Genomic DNA, 5950 nt, shown 5'->3' with positions numbered 1-5950 from the left:
TTTGGGAGGCCGAGGCAGGCGGATCACGAGGTCAGGAGATCGAGACCATCCTGGCTAACACGGCGAAACCCCGTCTCTAGTGAAAAATACAAAAAATTAGCCGGGCGTGGTGATGGGTGCCTGTAGTCTCAACTACTCAGGAGGCTGAGGCAGGAGAATGGCGTGAACCTGGGAGGCGGAGCTTGCGGTGAGCCGAGATGGCATCACTGCACTCCAGCTTGAGAGACAGAGCGAGATTCCATCTCGAAAATAATAATAATAATAATAATAATAATAATAAAATTTCAAGGCAATGAAGTTTTGCTTCTGGAAGAAGGCCTGATCTACTAAATCCTGCTTCCAAGGTCAAAGTTGAAAACAATAGTACTGCTACAAATATTACCATTCTGTGAATAAACAATCTGTGACGTGCTGAGCTATGTATGACAGTTCTGCCCATGTAAGAGAGTGTGTGTGTGTCAGGCCTCTGAGCCCAAGCCAAGCCATCGCATCCCCTGTGACTTGCATGTGTTCGCCCAGATGGCCTGAAGTAACTGAAGAATCACAAAAGAAGTGAAAATGCCCTGCCCCGCCTTAACTGATGACATTCCACCACAAAAGAAGTGAAAATGGCCGGTCCTTGCCTTAAGTGATGACATTACCTTGTGAAAGTCCTTTTCCTGGCTCATCCTGGCTCAAAAAGCTCCCCCACTGAGCACCTTGTGACCCCCACTCCTGTGTGCCAGAGAACAATTCCCCTTTGACTGTAATTTTCCTTTACCTACCCAAATCCTATAAAACGGCTCCACCCTTATCTTCCTTCGCTGACTGTCTTTTCGGACTCAGCCCGCCTGCACCCAGGTGATTAAAAAGCTTTATTGCTCACACGAAGCCTGTTTGGTGGTCTCTTCACACAGACACATATGACAGTGTGTGTTTTCACATCAGCATGCTCCTGAATTGTAATGAGATCTTCATTTAGGGGTTGAATTTTTAAAAATCCATCTTCTCCTTCAGAACGTAGGCTTCGTAATTCTAGGCACCAAGTCTGTTTTACTCTTTTGCTCTTCACTGTATCACTAAAACCCAGCACGAAGCCTAGCACATGGCCAGCACTCACTAACACGTGTCACTGAGGCATCGGTGTGTGTATGTGTTTCCGTGTGTCTGTGGCTGCCCATATGAGTTTACTTTAGGGAAATGGAGAGATGAAGTGACAGTCTCCTACACTCCAGACCCCTCCTTTACACTGACTGTGACCCAGTGGAACTAAGATCTGCGTTGAACTTTGATCCTACTACAGCCTAGCATTAGCACTTTTGATTACAACTGTAAGAGTCCAGTGGAGGAAGGATCCCCCCCACAGCGGAGACCATTCAGAGTCTAAATACTGCATAAATAACACCATGTCCCTTGTTTACCATCCTGAGTGCAGGAAGGACAGGCTGATGGCAGAGTCTGGTTTCAGAAACACACAAACCTGGGTTGCCACTCCAGTTTGAATACTGATAAGCTGTGCAAAACTTGAGCAAGTCTTAGAGTCTGTTTGCTCATTACCAAATGGAAATGGTGAGAAGGCCTGCCTCTGGAATTATTGAGTGATTAAACCTTCTAAGGCTTAGTAGCAGCTTCTCAGCCCAGAATAATTCCCCTCTCACCAACAACTACTCATCCTCCATCCTAAAAATAGGGTTGTCAATGCCTGAATCCAGGATAAAGCTTCATGGTTAAGCTTCCAAACCATTCACATCCATCCTTACGGAAAAATTACCAAACATTTGGTGGAATTTCCAAGAGATAATAATCAATAACGTAAAGGCCAAAGAAACAAGTATGAATGGAAAGTACCAACTATGCATAATCAAATTAGACCAGTTCTATGGTTAGAAACCTCCCCCCCCACCCCATACCTCCACACACATTTTGTTATTAACTCTGCCTATTCTTTCATCTTAGATAGAATAAAAAATGTTATTTCCTTTATGTCACTACTCTGATTAAGGCTGACATAACCTTATAAAAAGCATCACTTTTGTAAAAAATATTCAATATCTACCAAGAGACAAAGTTATTAGGGAGATGATTCAGCAAACTGACAAGTTACCTCTGAGTTTCAATATGAAACATATTAAGTTCTTAGTATACAAAAATTAGTTGGTATTTGCACAGCATTCTGCAAATCTGGATGTGTGTATGTAAAATTTTTAATGTACTTTAGTTTTATGTGTGAATTTAAGAGATTAAGGTTATATCAAATAATGAATTCATTTCCAGAAAAAGAGCTATTCTGATAAATGTAACAGATACTCTAGCAAGTGTTAATAAAATAGGTGTAGAAGAATATAAATATTAAGTCTTACATGTAAGAATTTTAAGAGTTTTTAATTGTTATGTTTAATACCAATATTTTTACTTTTCCATCACTCAAGTTTCTTTCTTTTTAAAAAGTTTTCCTGATTTCTAAAACAATTTACACTCAATGTAGGACATTTACAAAAGAAAGACTGAAAGAAGAAAATAATCTCAACATGTATAATTTTTAGCATGTTTTCCTGTACTTTTTATAAATGTTGTCACATAATGAAGATGTTTGGCCAGGCATGGTGGCTCATGCCTGTAATCCCAGCCCTTTGGGAAGCCGAGACAGGAGGAACATGAGGTCAGGAGATCGAGACCATCCTGGCTAACATGGTGAAACCCTGTCTCTACTAAAAATACAAAAAATTAGCCAGGTGTGTTGGCGAGCACCTGTAGTCCCAGCTACTTGGGAGGCTGAGGCAGGAGAATGGCATGAACCCAGGAGGCGGAACTTGCAGTGAGCCAAGATCGTGCCACTGCACTCCAGCCTGGGTGACAGAGGGAGACTCCGTCTCAAAAAAAAAAAAAAAGAGATGTTTAAATGATTGCATATCCTGCATTTCCACTTAGTATTACATTATGAGCATTTTTCCTGTGTCACAAAATTCTTTGTTAAAACCATTCTATTTGCCACCTAATATTACTTCATGTAGATATATTATCATTTACCAGATGTATTATGTGATAATCACATGACCATCTTCACGGGTAAGGCAGGATGGCTCAGTTTTTTTGCAGCATGGGCTCAGGTGCCAGCCTGGGTAGATTTGAATCTCCATTCTACCCTCTACCAGCTAACCGACTGTGGGCAACTGACTTACCTGTGCTGTGCCTCAATTTTCTGATCCATAGAAGGGGATAATCATACCATCTCCCAGAGCTAATGTGATGGTTAAATGAGTTACCATTCCAAGTGTCTGGTGAATGGTAATACCACTTAAATGTTAGTTATTATTATTTGTCTACATTTCTTATTATTTCCTAGATGTTACTCCATGGCAGTACAGTGATTGAGTCGAAGACTACATTTAAACCTGACAGATGCATGCTGCCAAACTGCATTCCAGAAATGTTGCAATAATTCATATTCGCTCACTCAATAGCACAAGACAGTATCTATGGACCACACCCAGGAGAGCACTGAGCAGCTTTACTTTTTCTTTTTTTTTTTTTTTTTTTTTTTTTTTTTTTTTTATTATTTTTGAGACGGAGTCTCGCTCTGTCTCCCAGGCTGGAGTGCAGTGGCCGGATCTCAGCTCACTGCAAACTCTGCCTCCCGGGTTTACGCCATTCTCCTGCCTCAGCCTCCCGAGTAGCTGGGACTACAGGCGCCCGCCACCTCGCCCGGCTAGTTTTTTGTATTTTTTTAGTAGAGACGGGGTTTCACCGTGTTAGCCAGGATGGTCTCGATCTCCTGACCTCATGATCCGCCCGTCTCGGCCTCCCAAAGTGCTGGGATTACAGGCTCGAGCCACCGCGCCCGGCTGCAGCTTTACTTTTAAAATGTAATTAGACAGCCAAAATGGAAAAATGGTATCTCATTGTTTTTTGAATTTGCATTTCTTTGGGTATAAATGAGGCAAATATTAATCACGTATTATCAGCCATTTTATTTTCATGTTTATGAGCCATCTCTTTATGTCTTTTGTGCAGTTCTCCGATGTTTGTCTAACTTGTTGTTTACTTTCTGTCTTTTGTTATGCTAATATATGACAAATTTTATATTGATGTAGTCAAACCAATCATACTTTTGCTTTGTGATGTTTTCATTACTTTTAAGTGTAGAATATCCTTTCCTGTCGGGGGTCACATAGATGCTTACGTAGGTCTTCATTTTTATGACTCAGTATTGTTTTGTTTTGTTTTTATGTTTAGCTTTTTTCATCCACCAACGATTAACTTTCTTGTTTGACATGAAGATAGGGAGTAACTAAACCTACTTGCCTCAAGTAGCTACTAATTACTTCTCTACTGTTAATTAAATAATTCCGTATTTCCCCTAAGGTTTGCCAACACTACATTGTCCTGTACAAGTCCTCCCTGAGCACTCTACTGAAAGTCTAACACAGCATGCTTGCCCAAGTGCAAACACACACACGCACACACACACACGCTCACACACACCAATGTGCCTCTACCCACCCACCTTTAGTTTTTCTATTCATAGCACTTATCACTGTCATATTTTCACTTTATGTCTGCTTGTTTGTTATTTGCTGAATTATCAAATGACTTAAATCCATAAAATATGCATAATTTTGAATCTAGGTGATCATCTGATCCATATCTTGGAAAGTATGTTTTAGCAACTAATGTGAAGTCTAGGCCACCAGCTCTCACTCAAGTTTGGAAAAAAATCATGATGCCTGGGCTCCACCCAGTGGGCTGGAGGACAGACTGGGCAACCTGATTCCTCAGAGCTCTGCAGGTGACTCTAATGTACAGTCAGGTGGAGCGCCGCCGACCTAGGGCACTTATTTGTATTCTTAGGAAAGTAAATTTAATACACCTTAAATGTATATATTTGATGTGTCTAAGACATATTAAATATTTGTGCATGTACATATGTACGTACGTGTTTGTACACACACATAACGAATAGTCACAAACTTATCTAAATCACCCAAAGGTGTGAAGTTTTCTCTAAACGAAGAAAAAAAAGTTTCCTTCCAAAAATGGGGTGACCTAGGCTTAAGGTCAGATCCAAGCTGACTACTCTGTCTCCCAATGCAGCACAGTAAAAAGCCCTTCCAGAGGGTCCAAACAGTCACCTGAACCCCTGGCTCTGCCCAGTTGCCCTTGTTTATGGGCCCCACCCTGAGAAACTGACTTTTCTCTAAATGTAATTCACAGAAACACATAATGCACAGAGCCTCTTCAAACTCTTTCTAATGAGGAACCTGAGATTTGAGGAAGTGAATTGGCGAGCCTCAGATTACAGCTTTTCACAAGGACACACATGAATCAATGTAGATGCCGTAATATAAATCGCTCATTAGCAACACATACAATCGAGCACCTCCTGAGACAAAGTGCCTGGATGAAAATCATAACACCAGTTTTCTAAAAATATAATTTTTCTTCTACAGTGTTCCTTGCATAGTCGTTTTACTCAGCCTGCAAGATAATAAAACAACCAAATGCAAAGAGGAGAAAACAACCTTGGGGCATAACATACACACACTTAAACTCTAACAAACAAAAGAATTTGTGTGGAATTTGGCTTCTCATCTGTAAGGCCAAGGAAATCAATGCTACCTCATAGTCCTTGTCACACAAGTGTCTGTTGTTAGCCTTATCCTTCCCCCAACCTAGCGTCGGCAAATCGTGGGCAAATCTGCTTATGCCTGTGCCACCTGGGCCACCCTCCCCACTTCTCCCAGCTGCCAGGTCCCTAGAGTCCTTGCAACTTGGCTCAATATTTGCCTTCTCAAGGAAGCTCTCCAACTGCAACAGCCCCAAATGGTGCATGCCTTTGTCCAAGCCCGTCTCCATCATTCTGTAGGTGTCTCCATCACTCCTGGACTAGCTCCCACTCTCTGGTGTGGTCCACGAGGGCAGAGACCCTGCGTTTTCTTTTCTTTTTTTCTTTTCTTTTTTTTTTTTTTTTTTT

General features: G+C 41.3%; 1 protein-coding gene across 1 annotated transcript in view; it reads right to left on the bottom strand.

The window, feature by feature from the left end:
- IL18R1 (interleukin 18 receptor 1) overlaps positions 1 to 5950 on the bottom strand; it is a 52324-nt gene that overhangs the window by 36123 nt on the left and 10251 nt on the right. The gene's annotated exons all lie outside the window — the stretch shown is intronic.

The sequence above is a fragment of the Colobus angolensis genome, unplaced genomic scaffold, assembly GCF_000951035.1.
Source record: "Colobus angolensis palliatus isolate OR3802 unplaced genomic scaffold, Cang.pa_1.0 Scaffold42, whole genome shotgun sequence".
Lineage (NCBI taxonomy): Eukaryota > Metazoa > Chordata > Mammalia > Primates > Cercopithecidae > Colobus > Colobus angolensis.
This window is presented reverse-complemented; position numbering and strand designations above follow the sequence as displayed.